This window comes from Peromyscus maniculatus, chromosome 15, assembly GCF_049852395.1.
Source record: "Peromyscus maniculatus bairdii isolate BWxNUB_F1_BW_parent chromosome 15, HU_Pman_BW_mat_3.1, whole genome shotgun sequence".
NCBI lineage: Eukaryota > Metazoa > Chordata > Mammalia > Rodentia > Cricetidae > Peromyscus > Peromyscus maniculatus.
The window spans coordinates 55,570,948-55,588,407 of NC_134866.1; positions in this window are offsets into that span (position 1 = coordinate 55,570,948).

Consider the following 17,460-nt stretch of genomic DNA (forward strand, 5'->3'; position numbering starts at 1 on the left):
CACAGAATTCAGCATTGTTCCATTGACCACAAATGTATATTACCTAATGAATGATGAAAATGACTAATCCAAATACTTACTTTATTCTACTTCCTATGTGCAAAAGTGCTTATCAAAATAAGTATATAAAGCAAAATGGAAGCTTGATATTCCCATGTGAATACCCATTAAAATCCATATAACAAATTCCAATTCCATAAATAAGTGTAAGTAAAGCCAGTAATAAAAACAAACAAACAAAACCTCTTATTTGGAGTTCCTAGATAGTTATCTTATTTCTTCAGAGATATGTGTGTACTGAAATTAAACCATTCATTGAATTTATGAAGGGGACCTTTTGCATTTTTTTTCGGATATGCAGACAGACAGAATCATTTCCGGACTCACAAAGTTTTGGTTTAAATATCTGGTATCAAACAGGTTGGAACTTATTTTAACTAAGGTTTATCTTACCTAACTCAAGTATTACCAGTGCTGCTTGAAGAAAACCAAAAACCATTTGTAGTGGCACCCACCTGTAATTCTGACACTCAGGAGGGCTGGAGTAAGGGACTGCTGTGAGTTCAAGGCCATCCTACATAGCAGGAGTCTGTCTCAAGAAGAGGAAAGGGGTAAAAGGGGGGATAGAAGAAGCAGGTAGGAGAAGGCAGAAGAAGAGAAGAGAGTAAGGAGAAAAGTTTCAATGAACTTGGGATGTGTTCTTGGGGTTTAGTAATCCACAAAGTAAGGAAGAAATTCCTAGTTCCAGAATTAAATTATAGCAGAAAACTCAGCCTCTTGGCACTTCAAAATTGCTAACATTCAGACACGAGCAGCTCTCCTCACGTCCTGAAGAAATTCAATGGAGCAGTACTCTTTCATTTGTAGCAAAATTTTCCTTCCACCTGATAAAAACAGGATCTGGAGTTTAGAAAAGGTCGTTTCTCAAAACACTTTTACCCAATCCTTCTCCTAACAAAATTGAAACTGACAAAAGCAGCACGAACATCAGCATCCTACAATCACGGAAGCCCTCACTGACCACTGAAACAGCTTACACAGTTAGAAATTAGTCCCATTTGAAGCCCTGCCAGCCAAAAAGACACAATCTTGCCCCAGAAAAAAAAATTAGAGTGTTTAGTTGTCGAAGCAAAAAAAGAAAAGGAGAGAGAGTGAGAAAGAGAAAAAAGCAATATTCTTATTGAAAGAACAGAGTAAATCTGGAATAAAATTCTATCTTTCCATCACAATATCATATTATATCAATTGGTTTAACTGGTGGCGGGGAGCCATGGTGGGAAAGAGAGGGGGTGTCCCTGGGAACACACCATTTGACAGCCTGTCTCTCACTGGCCAGACAAGCACACACACATTTTCCTATGCTGGAAATCTTTGCTTCTAAGAGAGCCAATGACAGAATCCCATGCACTCACACTTCAGTTGAACTTGCAAATGAAATTTGCAGACTAGGACAATCCATTGTATTTCTTGGCTTGGATCAAAGTCAGAGCTTCACCTCCAAAGTGCTGACTGGGGAAACTTCCTGAACAAACCAGAACATTTCTTTAAGTAAGTACTGCTCTAACCAGTTTGTTCCCCACCCCACTGCATATGCACCAAAATGAATAAAAATTCAAATATTAGGTGTAGTTAGTCCCTCTGGTTACCACAACCTTTTAAACTAGAATGAAACATGCAAAGGATAGATCTTCTTTAACAGCTACAGACAATATCAAAACTAAAATTTCTAAAGTGCATGTTCCCTTTCCTACACTGTGCTAGACTGTAAAGATAAAGCCAAAGGAAATATGACTGCTCCTTCAAGGGACAAATCACATATTGAGAAAATTACTGTGCCAAACACTATTCTACATGCTAGGTAAAGAACAGTGAACACTACATGTCCTTCTATGGATACAGATAAGTCCACAAGGAAAGGGTGGAGCATAACTAAGTGGTTGAATGTTTACCTTGAATATGCAACACCCTCGGTTCAACTCCTAGTACCACATAAAATGTGATATGAGGAAAAATGTATTTTAGATGATGATAAACTTCTATACAGTAAGTTTTAAAATAAGTCAACAAGTGGGTAGGAAATTCCTGCTATGGGAATGTCTTGACATTTTTTAAACAGGGGAAGCATGGACATTCTCACCACATAGATGATACTACGAAAAGGAAAGACCTGGTTGGAGACACACACCTGGAATCTAGCACTCAGAAGGCTACTGCAAAAGGATGGCAAATTTGAGGCTATCCTTGGCTTTCCAGCAGGATTCTTTCTTAAATAACAAAGAAAATAATAAGTAAATAAACAAACAAAACGTGTGGCTGTCAGCTGTGAGATGAGGTCACAGGAATGCTTGCTGTCTTTGAATAGTAATGGAGACAGAGGAACAATCCAGGAGAAAATTGTGCAGGATCCACAACAGATTTTAAGGGAGAGAATAGTGTCAGTCTATCACACCCACCTCCAGAAGAATCAACACGGATGTAAGCTCTCTCACTAGTCATGTGTGGATAACCTTGTAGATTTTTTACTCTAAACACCAAATAAAATCACAGATATTTCATTTTAACTCATTCTTTCCAATCTCTGTAGGTATTTCCTTTCCTTGGAGTAAAAATAAGTCAGCATGATAAGGACTCCTTTTAATAATCCCATAGATCCTCTCTAAGGCACGATGGTGACAGGAACTTCCAAAGGAGCCCTTGTTACTGATCTAATTGTGTTGCACTTAGATAAAGATGTGGAGATCGATGCTGCATCCTCAAATGTTTCAAAGAAATTGAAAGTCCAGATCTTCACACAAAATCTCTGGATTCTAAATACTGGTAACTGAGATTTAGAATAGAATTGTTTTCAGTTTTGTTACTCTTTTAACTAAACACTGTAATTGTGTCTTAGTTAGAATTTCTATTGTTCGATGAAACACCATGGCCAAAAAGCAAGTTGGGGAGGAAAGGGTTTGTTAGGCTTACACTTCAGCATTGCTGTTCATCACTGAAGGAAGTTGGGACAGGAACTCAAACAGAGCAGGATCGGAGAGGCAGGAGCTGATATAGAGGCCATGGAAGGTGCTGCATACTGGCTTGTTCATCATGGCTTGCTCAGCCTGCTTTCTTATAGAACCCAGGACCAGTAGCTCAGGGATGGCACCACCCACCATAAGCTGGGCCCTCCTCTGTTGATCACTAAATTAGAAAATGCCTTACAGCTAGATCTCAAAGAGGCATTTTCTCAGCTGAGGATCCTTCCTCTGATGCCTCTAGCTTGTGTCAAGTTGACCCACAAAACTAACCAATACAGATGGAAACTTCAGGGTTTGACTAGACATCCACACAGACAACCTTGACCTCTTATTATTTTATTTTATTTTTTAATATCCAGTAACAAAGTGACAACCCTTTCTTTCTCTTGTGGCCAGATAGTTGATGATTTTCAGAGAGTCCCCTTCATACTTCAACTGCAGGCAAAAGAATATTTTTAGGGTTATTTTGACATGATATTTTCCAGTGAAGATATGAGAGTATCCTATGTTGCTGCTGCCACCTATGAAATGTTCAGAACTACAAGGAGAGCATTGTAAACTGGCTATGGTATTTCTACTACAGAGTCCGGAACAGCTGATGAGGATCACATGCCCTCATCTAAACGAGACGCTTAAGCAATAAAGTAATTGACTCAGCAAAGTTGGGGGTGGGGTGGGGAGGAAGCCACCATTAGAAAGAAAGTCTTGGTAATTTCCCAATCCAACCTTTTCCAGCCCACCTTCTGCTTCTTTTGGGTACATGGTTAAATTATTTATGTGTGAATTTCCAAAAACAGCTGAGAAGAAATTCTTATGGAATATGCTCAGAGAATTACTTAGTCAGTGGAGATTTGTGTAAATATTTTTGAAGCATTTATAAGTGACCTAATCCAGACAACTGGGTTTCCTTCTGCACTTTTCCCTCTTAACAGTGGAAACTTTATTCACAAACTCTATGTGAAAGAAATATGTTACTCTAGCCCATGGTGAAGGATCTACAAAATCATTTCTTTCTATAATAGAAATCTTCTTTCTTCAGGTAAATGGGAAACCACAGTCATCAGAGGAAACAACAGGGAATTCCCCTAGGGAAATACTTTTCATCCTCCAAACTTTAACTGACATTAACCAATTAACCAATAGGTAAAGTCAATCTTTTAAAATATGTGAAAATTGAAGCAGAATATATTCTAAAAGCTTTCTCTACAAAGAGATTCAGTGTCTGAGTCTGAATTAGAACTTGGACCTTGTTACCGGCAGTTCAGAGATTCAACTCGGGTAAACATTGGAAAGGTCAGCTGCTCATCAAATTCTTTTCCAACTACAGCAAACGTATCCTTATTAAGTTTCTTTTGCAAAAGTTCCAAGGTGCTGAACCCTCATCTGTTGCCACCAATAATTAACAATCCAAAACAACCCAAATACAGAGAATTTGTTGTTGGCACGTTAAAGCTTCAGACTATCTGAGGATCAGAGCATGTGGGAATGGGAATGGGAAAAAGCCAAGCTAGGAAAAAAAGACATCAGGCTCAGAATTATCCCAAGATTTTTCATTCCCTGTTCAAACAGGTTTGCAGGGGTAAAAAACAAAACAAAACAAACAAACAAACAAACAAACAAACAGAAAACAGCTTATCCTCATCAAAAAAAGACTTTGCACTCCTCAGAAATGGGCAAAAGTAAAAGCTAAGCAAAGTAGTATCTCTGGCCTAATAATGCAAAGTATTTTAAAAGTGGATTAATAAAATAGGCTGTTTAGTATTCCACTGAGTTAACTTTAGTTTAAACCTATTTATCTGCTCAAAGCACAATGAATTTAAAAAAAAAAAAATGCCTGAGCTCTTCCTCTACATTGAATTTCCCCCTCACATTCTTTCTGCATATCCCGCATTTAAAAAACAAACAAACAAACAAACAACCTCATAAGCCGAATTCAAACAACAGCATCTAGTGTAGAAGTTGAGAACAGAGAGGTTATCACCTTTAGCACTTTCCAAATCTCACACCCACACACTCTCTAAGACTAGTCTCTACATGACATGCTTTACCTGACAGAGGTGCATGATGGACTGTGTGATACATAAGAAAAAAGACAGAACTCTAACAGGATTTAAATCTCTATTTCATACACAAGCTTTACTTGACATGGGTTGTAGACATAAACGTGAAGAAACAACAAACCAGAGAGAAGAAAATCATTGTGGCATTGAGTTAGGCAAAATTTTCTCAAGAAAGATACAAAAGATACACACAAATACATGCACACACATACACAATGGACAAATCAAAGTTAATAAAATACAACATTTTTGTTCTCCAAAAGACACAATTAAGATAATGAAAATGCAAGTCATAAACTGAGAAATATTTGTGAAACATATTTGTCAAAGGGCCTATAAAATTCAACAACAAAATACACAACCATTTTGTTTGTTTGTTTGTTTGTTTGTTTGTTTGTTTTTCGAGACAGGGTCTCTCTGTATAGCTTTGCACCTTTCCTGGAACTCACTCTGTAGTCCAGGCTGGCCTTGAACTCACAGAGATCTGCCTGCCTCTGCCTCCCGAGTGCTGGGATTAAAGGCATGAGCCACCACCGCCCAGCTTACAACCATTTTTTTTAAAGTCATCAAAATTTCAATAGGCAATCAGAAGAGATATGGATAATCAATAGGTATAGGAAAGATGTTTGGCATCACCAATCATCAAGAAAATATAAATTGACAATATAAAAAAATACTTGTTGGAAAATGTACTTATCCAATACAATACCATTTATAATGATTATATACAATGAAAAGATTTAAAGAAAATTAAAATTGAAACCACAAAAAAAGTTTCTACCAAACATCAAATAGAATAAAGTTAAACAGATTTACAATATCAAGTGCTGCTGAGGACAGAGGCAACTCTAGTCACTGCTGGGAGAATGGTACACACTACAGCTGCACTGACGGCCAGTGGGGGATGTAAGTGCACACAGATACAGACTCCTGAGTTTTCTAAAAATACCAAAACTACACAGGAGAGAAGAGACAGACCCCTCAGCCAGTGGTGGTGGCAAGAGCCGGTCTGCACGTGGAGGAGAATGGAAGTAGATTCTCATCTTTTCCCACGAACAAAGTCAACTCCAAATGTATAAAGACCTGAAACTCTGAAACTGTGAGAAAGGAAAGTCCAGAAGTCCTTTAATATATAGGTCCAAGCAGAGAAGACATCTTCAACGGTCCTGCAGCCACTCAGAAAACAAAGCCCAAAATCAAGCAAGGGGACATCATAAATCTAAAAGATTCTGGATAACAAAAGAGTTTATTGAGTGAACATGCAGCCTACAAAATACCAGCCACATGTCTGACAAAGGATTAATATCTAGAATCTACAAAGAACTAAAAAAAGAAAAGAGAAAAGAGATCAAGCAACCAATCAATAAATGGGCTAATGAAATAAAAAGACATTTCTCAAATGATAAAGTAGAGATGGCCAATGAACCTATGGAAATAAAAAAGTTGAATTTCATTAGTCATCAAAGAGATGCAAATTCAAATTGCGTCAAGATTCTATCTTACCATAATCCAAATGACAGTCATTAAGGAAACAAGTAACAAATGTTGGCAAGAACTCAGGCAAAAGAAAATCTTCCTACACTGCTGGTGAGGAAATCCTAGGGTAGCCACAATGGAAGTCAGTGTGGCTGTTCCTCAAAAACCTGAAAATTGACCTTCTATATGACTCGTCTCTGTTTCTCTCAGGTATTTACTCAAGTGACTTCAGAGTCAACACATAATCACTTACACAGTAATTTTCATTGGTGCACTATTCGAATTAGCTAAATGATGGAACCAACCAAAATGTTTAACAATATAGGGATGGGTAAAGAAAATGATGTGTGTGTGTGTGTGTGTGTGTGTGAGAGAGAGAGAGAGAGAGAGAGAGAGAGAGAGAGAGAGAGAGAGAGAGAGGAGTGTGTGTGTGAGTGTGTGTGTGTGTGTGAGTGTGTGTGTGTGAGAGAGAGAGAGAGGGAGTGTGTGTGTGTGTGTGTGTGTGAGAGAGAGAGAGAGTGTGTGTGTGTGTGAGAGAGAGAGAGAGAGTGTGTGTGTGTGTGTGAGTGTGTGTGTGTGAGAGTGTGTGTGTGTGAGTGTGTGTGTGTGAGAGAGAGAGAGTGTGTGTGTGTGTGAGAGAGAGAGAGAGAGTGTGTGTGTGTGTGTGAGAGAGAGAGAGAGAGAGTGTGTGTGTGTGTGTGAGAGAGAGAGAAAGAGAGAGAGAGAGAGAGAGAGAGAATATTTTTTCAATCATTAAGAGGAATGAAGCCATATTGTTTACAAGAAAATGGGTACAAGTGGAGATCATCATATTAAGTAAAATAAGCCAATCTCAGAAAAACAGGTATTGTGTGTTCTCCTCTAATTTTTGGTCCCTAGATTTTATGCAGATACATAAAACTGTATTACATAATTATGAAAAGCAGCAGTGTAGCTGTTGGGTGCTGATGGGAGGGAGAGGGAGAAGTGTAGCTGGGGGAGGGGCTGAGTGGAGGCGGAGGGGAAAGGAACGGGGAGCTGGGGATATGAGGGCAAGTAAGTTTAACATATATATAGGCATAAACCTTTAAATTTATTCACTAATTGATTGAAAAAGAAAAAGAAAACCAGTGTGGCAATGTCATACAAAGTGCTAAATACAGATTTATCATATGGGCCAACAAGTACCACATGTTTAGCAAGAAAAATTAAAACGTACTTCCACTGAAAGAATTGCTGTGAAAATCCAGAACAAAGCAAGAAGTAACCCAAATGCTCATCAGCTGCTAAATTCCCAAGCTGAGGAAATTCATAATGTGAAATAGTACTTTTCAGTAAGATACAAAATACTATTATCAAAGTAACCATATAGATAAATCTCAAAAACTTTGTGTAAACAAAATAGCCTACATCCGAAAGACTACCATATTCTGTTACATTTGCTGAACTTCCGCAGAAGGCGAAGCCATGATGTCAGAAATCAGACTGACAGCTTCCCAGCACCGGGTGGGGTGGGCAAGGGAAGAGCAGGCTGCAAAAGACACAGAGTGCTGTTGGGGGGCAGAGCTTACTAGCGTAGAGCTGATTGTGGTGAATTCTTGAAACTCATACTGTGCACGAGTCAAATTTATTGTCTGGACATTATACTTCAATAAAGCGAAAAGAGAGATCTCCGTGTCAGGGAGTCTACATTTGCTCTCATTCTTCTACAAAATTTTGCTCTTTGAAATATTTATTTTTGTGATTTCATAGTAGGTTTGAGGTTTTATTTCCAAATGTAACACATTAAACATTTACATTTGATTGTTTTGTTATTATTTGGCATTAATAAGACATCAAAAAAACTGAAAAATGATTTGACTTGCTCCTTTGTCACCTCTAGAACATCGTTTTTGGGAGAGGGAAGGCCTCACCTCAAGCCAATATTTCTCACTATGTAATGTAATTCACCAAGCAGTCATTGAGTCAACTGTTGTCTTGAATGTAGGAACTAGAATGCTCCGTTAAAATTCAAGTCTATTGCTGTTAAATTTCAAACAGGGACAAACCGCTGAGGTGCCTATTTAACACATCAAAGCTGGACCTGGCTGCCAGGTTCTCCCAGCATTCCTCAGCCCCTACCTATTACAGGATATGGCTTACATACCACCACCCCCATGCCCTCTACCCTGAACTCTCCAGCCCAGGGCCTGGGCTGCCCTTCACCCAGAGGTTCTTCCCTATATAACAGACATTTTGGTTACCCACCCTGTTTGGACCTTTGGCCTCCTGGCTGCTGCACCTGGTTCTCCCTTCCTTCTTCCCCTCCCACTCTCCCCACATGGACAAGTTCAGCCTGGTCATGTCCCTGGACTCTCCCAGATGTCCCTGCCTCTGACTATGCTCTCCCTTTTAACTGCAATAAACTTTCTCTTCCACCATACCTAGGAGCAGTCAGGTCCTTTCCTTTTCATTTCTTTTTGTCATTCGGTTATTTAGTGGTGTAATCATGAACAAAGCACTTGTTATGGTTTTATTTCTGATGCTCTAACAAAACATCCTGTTTTGCTCTCAGTTTAACTTTCTCCTTGCTTATACTGTTCCCTGTCTAGAGAACGATGGCACACATCCATACCCACAACCAAACTGATCTAGACAATTCATCATTAAGCCTCCTCCTTTCCTGGTTGTTCAAGGTTGTGTCAAGTTGACAATTAAACCTGGCCAGCACTGCCATCTTAGTCAGGGCTTCTGTGGCTGTGATGAAACACCAAGACCAAAAGCAAGTTGGGAAGGACAGAAGTTTATTTCACTCACAATTCCATGTAACAGTTCATCATCAAAAGCAGTGAGGGCAGGAACTCAAGCTGGGAAGGAACCTGGAATCGGGAGCTGATGCAAAGGCCACAGAGAGGTTGTTTTCTGGCTTGCTCCTCGTGGCTTGCTCTGCCTGATTTGTTATAGAACTCAGGACCATCAGCCCAGGCATGAGGCCACCCACAATGGGTTGGACCCTCCCCCATCAATCTCTTAATAAGAAAATGCCCTAAAGGCTTGCCTACAGCCTGATTTCAAGGAGGCATTTTCTCAAGTGAGGTTTCTTCCTCTCAGATGACTATAGTTTGTGTTGAAATAAATCTAGTCAGCACAACTACTAAACCTTTACCGTCCCATAGTGTGCAATGGAAATGACAGCAGTGCCTGTCTTGCAGGGTGGTTCTGAGGAGTCAATGAGATAATCTATTAAAAACGCTGAGAACAGCACTTGGTGTATAAACAGCTCTCCTTGATGGTCCGGGTGAGGTGCTAAAACTACAAAGGAGGATAAAACAGGGTTTATTTCTCTTGTTTGTTTTGACTAGCCTAAGTTTAGCATAGAGGCTGAGAACAAACTAGTAACAGTATGTCAGACAGAACACAAGAAAGAAATGTTTACATAATGTGAGAGCACAGATGGTGATCAATACAGAGGGAGAAGAGAGACTGTCAAGGAACCCTGTAAAGAATAATTAAGGCTCAGAGGAAATAGTAATTCTACAGGCAAGAAAAGAACATAAACAACCATTGTGATCATATACCAAATCTCTGCTAAATGATGTGTATTGTGATATGTATTTTCCAAAGGCCATTTCTCTTGCAATTGTTCCAACAATTTTCTGGGGCAGGTACTGCTGTAACCTATTTTATACAGTAACAGACAGTTGAAGATAGTAATCCCCTTGTCTGAAGTCACAAAACTAGAATTCTACATGCCTTAAACCAAAGGCAAACTCAGTGTTCTTACTCTGAAACCTATGGTGCAAACAAACAAAAAACCAGCAGAGCATAGGAACTAGTAAGTTTGGGGGCAGAACTCAGAGCTCAGTGACTAGACCATGGATAAAGTTAGGAAGACCAGCCTCAGGGATCCTATAACCATGGATCCTATCTCGGACAAGAGATCCATTATTTCCATGCAGGAAGTCAGTATTACTTGCTTTTCTATACCTGACCAGACACAACTTAAGGGAGGAAGAATTTGTTTGGGCTTGCACAATCATGATGGGGAAGGCAGGGCAGCAGGAGGTAGCTGGTCACATGACATTGAGAGCCAAGAATCAGAGAGAGATGAATGATGATGTTCAGCTTGCTTTCTCCTTTTTATTCAGTTTGGAACTACCACCACCACCACCACCACCACCACCACCACCACCACCACCACCATACCCCCAGTGTAGCCTGTGGAACGATGCTGCCCACATTTAGGCTGGGTCTTACCATCTCAATGAACCTAATCTATAAATTCCCTCATGGACATGCCCAGAGATTTCCCAAAAGGTTATTCTAGATCTGTTAGGCTCACAATATTAGCTCCAGAAAGCATTCACAGCCTGCTGTCATAGCAGTGTTTCCTAGGTGTAACCTTCCTTTGACAGAGGTTTGTAAAGAGGTGGTCCAGTGACCTCATGGAACCAAAGCCCTGGGGTATGTGTTAGAAATACTGACTTCACAGGCATCATACATACCTGTGGGACCAGAACCTCTTGGATCTGGACCTGGCACTTGCCTTTATAATAACCTCTCCTGGCGTTACACATACTTACTGAAGTTTGAAAGCCCCATCTATTGCAGAATTATTCAGTCTCCACACCTCAGTGTGTGTACAGATCATCTAGGAATCCTTTCAACAATAAGGTTATGGTTCAGTCAGTTGGGAGAATGATATGTATTGAACTATGCTTGGTATTGTGGACAGCTTGTTGCAAAGACCAAGTCTGGAGCCACAGGGCTATAGAACATCCCAGCCAGATTTCTGCTCCCCTTCTAGTGCCCCTCCTGCTCTAGTGTTTACCTCCATACTACTTGTCTGCACTGAAAACCTTTGAAACTTTACTGAGAAGCATTGGTCAAGCCATTTTCTTTATTTATTTTCATATATTTAAAGGGTAGTATCTTTAAAAAGATATTTCTTTGATGTCAGGAATGCTCTCTGAAGTTCTAGGGGAATCTAAGATGTGAGGTTAGTAATACATAAAATAGACTGATAATAACAACAAATTGGGTTTTCCTAAAGAATGATGCATAGTATACAGCTATAGAGTTATAAACAATTTCTTCAACACAGTGTTTTTAAAAACACAATGAAACCAGCAAGACTGCCATCTCTGAAGTCATCCAGGACTGACTAAGGAGGTGTCTCAGAATGAATCTCCTTATTGAGAACTCAGTGAATGTGAGAATGCTAGTCTCCTGTGCAGACATGCTCTGGAAGCCTGTCCTTGCTGGTATCCTGGCAGGCAAAGAGCTGGGTGCAATTGGCTGCCAAGGCTTCAACTCCCTGGCACCAAGCAATAGCCAGAGCCACTCCAGCTGAAAGGCAGCCTTTGCACTCCAGATGAGAAGGGCTGCTTAGAAAATTACTTTCATCTCCTGATGTTTGTTACTCTGTGCTATCATATTCTTAGAGCATCAATTCTCAGTCCTTTGCATTTCTGCAGTGCCTTTCTTAATAGATGTCCATTAACCTGGACTCATTCTTGGCTTTGCAGTCTAAACAGTTACTTTATCTCTGTGGTTAAAACCCTTCTGTTGTTTGTATTTAATTTAAATGAATTGAATAGGCATTTTTATAAAGGGGCTCCATTATGTTCTCTATCAAATGAACAGAACTGAACGCCGAGAGCTCCCCAGAGGCAACAGTCTTGTTTTATTTGGTGTGTTTTAGGTGGTACTTTTTGGTACTCAGTCCTTCCAGATTGGGTCAGCTAGGCCAGGGGGGAATTGTACACATTTGGGAAATAATTGTGATTCAATTTTTCTCTATTTTGTTTCCTCCCTGCTCACCATAGGTAATTCATCCTAATACCTTTTATTGAATACCTACTGTATGGGTAATAATCCACACACAGTGTTCAGTTTTAAATAGATAACTTTAAAGAAGTTAAATATAGTTCCTGCTCTCACAAAATTTACTGGCTGATGGAGGAGACAGAAATAAGCAATAACACGAGATAATATGTTCCAGGATTTAATTCAGAATGTTTGAATTAGCAAAGCTGCTTATTTCCCCATGGGCAGGATCACTATACCCCCAATTGGTATACTGCCAATAGGGAATACAATGGTGTATTGGATGTGTGTAAAGTACAGTATCCTTCATACACACACACACACACACACACACACACACACACACACACACACACACACACCTTTCCCTGTACCGTGGTGCCTTTATTCAAGCAAACCTTATTTCACTTCATAAAGGCCCTCAAATTTAAGAGTAGTGATGCTAGCAACTCAAACATGCAAATTCAGTTCAAATTCAAACACAGTTCAATTCAAACACAGTTCTTCTTTCAGCCCTGCATCACCTGTTAATCTGCTGTTAATTTTTATGATTAACCAGTAATAATAGTGTTTTACTGAGTTCTTTGAGCAGATGAACTTAGCAGAAATGTTTCTGAAGCAGACAAGGGGTCATGGACCAAGTGGACAAAAAGATGGGTAAACTGGGGACCCATTGTTTGGAACTCTCAAAACTAAAACTGAAAACAATCAGGCATCACTCATCTGACTGTGCTTCAGAGCTAGGGTCTGCTTACCTCAGGAATCCACACCTGGGGCTAGAAATTTGCTCAATCACTTCTGACCACTGGTTGGTCTCTCCATCTATAAGCACCCAGAACTGCTCTTACCACCTAGAGAATGTTCCATCTTCACATTTGCCCAATCTCCACAGATTCTTTGTACCTCAGCATACTAACAAGAAAATTCAAGTTATAAGAGCATAAAAGGTACTATAATGATGTATGACCAAAATGCCCAGAAAATTCTTTCCTAGACATCTCTTCTATAACCCATCTGTTTACGAGGTGGTAAGTATGCATGTGCACATTTGTTGAGAGAGGGTCTCATGGCCTAGGCTAGCCTCAAGCTTGGTACATAGCCAAGGATGACCTCGGATCTACCACCCTCCTTACTGCCCCTCCAGAGTGCTTGGGTTACAGGGTTGCACCACTACAGCCAGTTTATGAAGCTCTCAGGCTGGAACTCAGAGTTTTGTAGATGCTGGGCAATCATTCAATAATGGTAAGATTACTGTGACCAATTTTTTTTTTAAATTCAAGTCTTGCTTTATTAGAGAATTATCTTTATTGATTGATTTTTAGACTGAATCTTCTATTCCCCAAAAGGATTTGAAATAGTTTCCACAAAAAGCTACTCATGCAATTTATCTGTAAGTTTCCCCCATGCCGCAACATGGTAAAAGGAGAAAACCTAAAATACCAAAAAGGCAGACATTAGGACTACCCCCCATTTAAATCTAGCCTGCTAGGCCATCTGCCACCTTGAACAATATTTATTCGACATTGTATATGATACCCACACCCTCTGCTGCATTGTGAGTTTTTTGAGAAGTAAAGCCATGTTTTAGTCAACATTTTAGTCAAGGAGCTTTGGCAAGTTGCCAGATGCAAGCTAAGTTGTTTTGTTTTTGTTTTTTTCTTTCCTTCTTTTTTTCATGGTTAACGGGAAGGTTTTTATTGTAGATATGAGAGAGAAAAACCAGAAGCATCTGGAAAACTCCAGAGCATAGAGAAAGAAAGGAGCAGACTGAATATGGCCAGCAGATTAGACTTGGCCAGGGCTGTCTCCGAGAAAGGGAGAGTAGCAGGGGATAGAGAATAGAGAAAACATAGCAAGAGAAGCAAGAGCAGAGCAGAGAGTGAAATCTGAGTTTTCAGTCCCTGTTTATTGAATCTGCTTCTCAGTTTCTACGTTCCAACACCTTTCAAGAGCTATATCTTTATTTTAGTATTGGAACATGTAATTTCAGTATATTAAGGTAGAATGTGGCTTTCTGTTTAATATAATGTTAAAATGTTTACAAAGAGCTAGGATACGATCATTCATCAAGTGATTTTTATTTGTTTGTTTCATTTTATTTTATTTTGCATGCTATCCTGGCTAGTTTTATGTCAACTTGACATAAGCTAGAATCGCCTGAAAGGAGGGAACCTCAATTTGGAAAATGCTTCATAAGATCTGGCTGAAAGGACTTTTCTTAATTTAGTGATTGATGAGGAGAAGGGCCCAGCCCATTATGCATTGTGCTACCCCTGCGATGGCAGTCCTAGGTTCTGTAAGAAAGCAGGCTGAGCAAGCCAGTAAGCAGCACTCCTCCATGGCCTCTGCATCAGCTCCCACCTCCAGATTCCTGCCCTGTTTGAGTTCCTGTCCTGACTTCCTTCAGTGATGAATAGTGCTGTGGAAGTGTAAGCCAAATAAACACTTTCCTCCTCAAGTTTCTTTGGTCATGGTGGTTTCATCACAGTAATGAGAACCCTAACTAAGACACATGCATTTATTTGTATATGAATTATGTACGCATGGCTCTTCATATGTCTTAGATAAACACATGCACTAGAGTATGTGCTTGTGTGTGCACATGCATGTGGAAGCCAGAAGTTTATATCACTCCACTTTATTGAGGCAGTGTCTTGCTGAAACTGGAACTCAGCAATTCAGATGGTCCAGTTGGCCAACTGTCTTTCTAACGCTTGGATTGTAGGTGGGCCACTATACCTGACCAACTTTTACAGAGGTTCTAGGGCCCCAAACTCTGGTTCCTGTGAGTCTGTGACAAGTATTTTATTTACTGAGCTATCTCCTAAGTTCCTATCATTTTTCATTTTCAAAGTCAATGAAAAAGTACTTTTGTCTATCCCCTCTGTTGATTTTTCTATCCAGAGTGTTCTCAAACAACTCCTCTACCCACCAACTAAACTGAAATGGTGGGAGCATAAAGAAATTTTTCAACATGCCCATTTTTTAACCCCTTCCTGCCATTCTCATGGCTGCTGTTCATCACTCCTGTTCCTACAGAGAGGTGTTAATAGAGGGAAATTTAACATTCCACTGCCAATCCTTTTTAGAGGATGACTGGTCACTATTAATCATCATTTTAAAATTGTATCAATGCTATTTATCTTAGAACCTCATGACCTCCTCATTGTTTTCTAGAATATTCTCCACTAAAAGAAAAAAATATCGCCGGGCGGTGGTGGCGCACGCCTTTAATCCCAGCACTCGGGAGGCAGAGCCAGGTGGATCTCTGTGAGTTCGAGGCCAGCCTGGGCTACCAAGTGAGTCCCAGGAAAGGCGCAAAGCTACACAGAGAAACCCTGTCTCGAAAAACCAAAAAAAAAAAAAAAAGAAAAAAAAAAAAGAAAAAAATATCTTCATGCCTGTAATCAATACTTTGTGTTTTGAAAATACAAGCTTGTTGTCAATGCAAAAGCTAAGGTTAATCTTTATTTCAAATATTACATATTATAAAATGTTGTAATATTCTAATCTATGGCTTGTTTAATCTTCAAAACATCTTTAAATCTTTCCACCTTCCAAATTTGAGCCCAAATGTTCCTTACCAAAAAAATTACTATTGAGCTGAAGATGCTTGCTGCCAAAGCTGACAATCTGACTTCAGTCCCTGGGACTCATAAGATGGGAGGAGAGAACTGATTCCTGATTGTTTGTCTACTGCCTCCCATGAACATGCCATGGAATGTGTGCACACAACACACACACACACACACACACACACACACACACACACACACACAGTAATAAAATATATTAAAGTAACTATGTTTAAACTTTATTTTCTTTATCCATCTCCTGTTAATAACCTGTACATATGCATGTCATGAAACAGGTAATAAATATTTTCCAAATAAAAAGCAAGACTCTTTCTCTTCTTGCCCCATCATTACATCTGCACCTTCACCAACAGAGCAGCCTGTCATCAATCCATTCACTACAGATTGATACAGATTGACAGCTTCCTAGGAGACTTGTTTTCATTTTTTGTAAAATAATCTAACAAAACACATGAAATATTTAAGCATGAACATATTAGCCACCTAAGTGTATGTGAGCAGCTGCCTTCAGATGTGCATCATGTAAGGATGATCCTGAGCAGAGAGAGGAAAGAACAGGCAGAAACCCAAATTATCTTCTCAGTCACCCTAACTGTCCTTCTTAATCTGTGCTAGACTTAAGCAACCAAATGTAAAGAAAAATTCAGACAAGGTTTAAACTATAAAATAAAAGGTGACAAAGTAACTAAACCTCACAGTCTATAGAGATGAAGTAACTGAGAAAACTCAACCAGGAACATAGTAAAAATAATAAATTATCATTAATGAATAGGGTTGGGTGATAGATACAGTCATCAGAAAATAGTGAAATGCAGTTAGTGGGAGCTGAGAAGAAATGAGGCAGCTGGGAACTAATGTACAACAAATATAGTAAACCAACTCCATAGAGCAGACAATACATAACCATCCATCAGGACCTGGTTCTACAGTATTGAACAGTAACAATTACAGCAGAGCAACCTACACTTTGTGAGCACATTATATATATTTTATGTGTTGTCTCAAATTTCTAAAATCCTACAATATAAAATATCCCTGTTTCTTGTTTTTCAAGTTTTTAAAAGTATGGAAAGCAAAGAAGGTAAGATAGGGAAACTAGAAGGTACTTAAGCTTTTGTTGCCTAAGTTCATCTAGCTGTACATTATCTAGCTAGCTTCCAACAGAGTTTTGGAACAGTGGAATAATAATTCAGGTACACTGCAGATTTCATGAAGAACTAGAGTGTTAGGTTGGGAAACTGAGGCAGAACCTAACATGTTCCAGAAAGAAAGGAGAGGTCCTTGATACATGTCACATGGCACTCATATATAGTACCCAAATACAACCTGTATGCAGAGAACTGTCAAGCGCAAGAAATGGAGACAAAAGTCATCATCATCCCAGGCCTGAGTGGGATTCTAGCAAAGGAGAGTCTAAGCTTGAGGGTTATGTGGTTGTGGGCTAGACAGATACTGCTGTGACCCATGCAGCTTACAAAGCCCAGGACTCAGAAACTGAAAATTACTTACAAAGACCCTGTCCTAGCT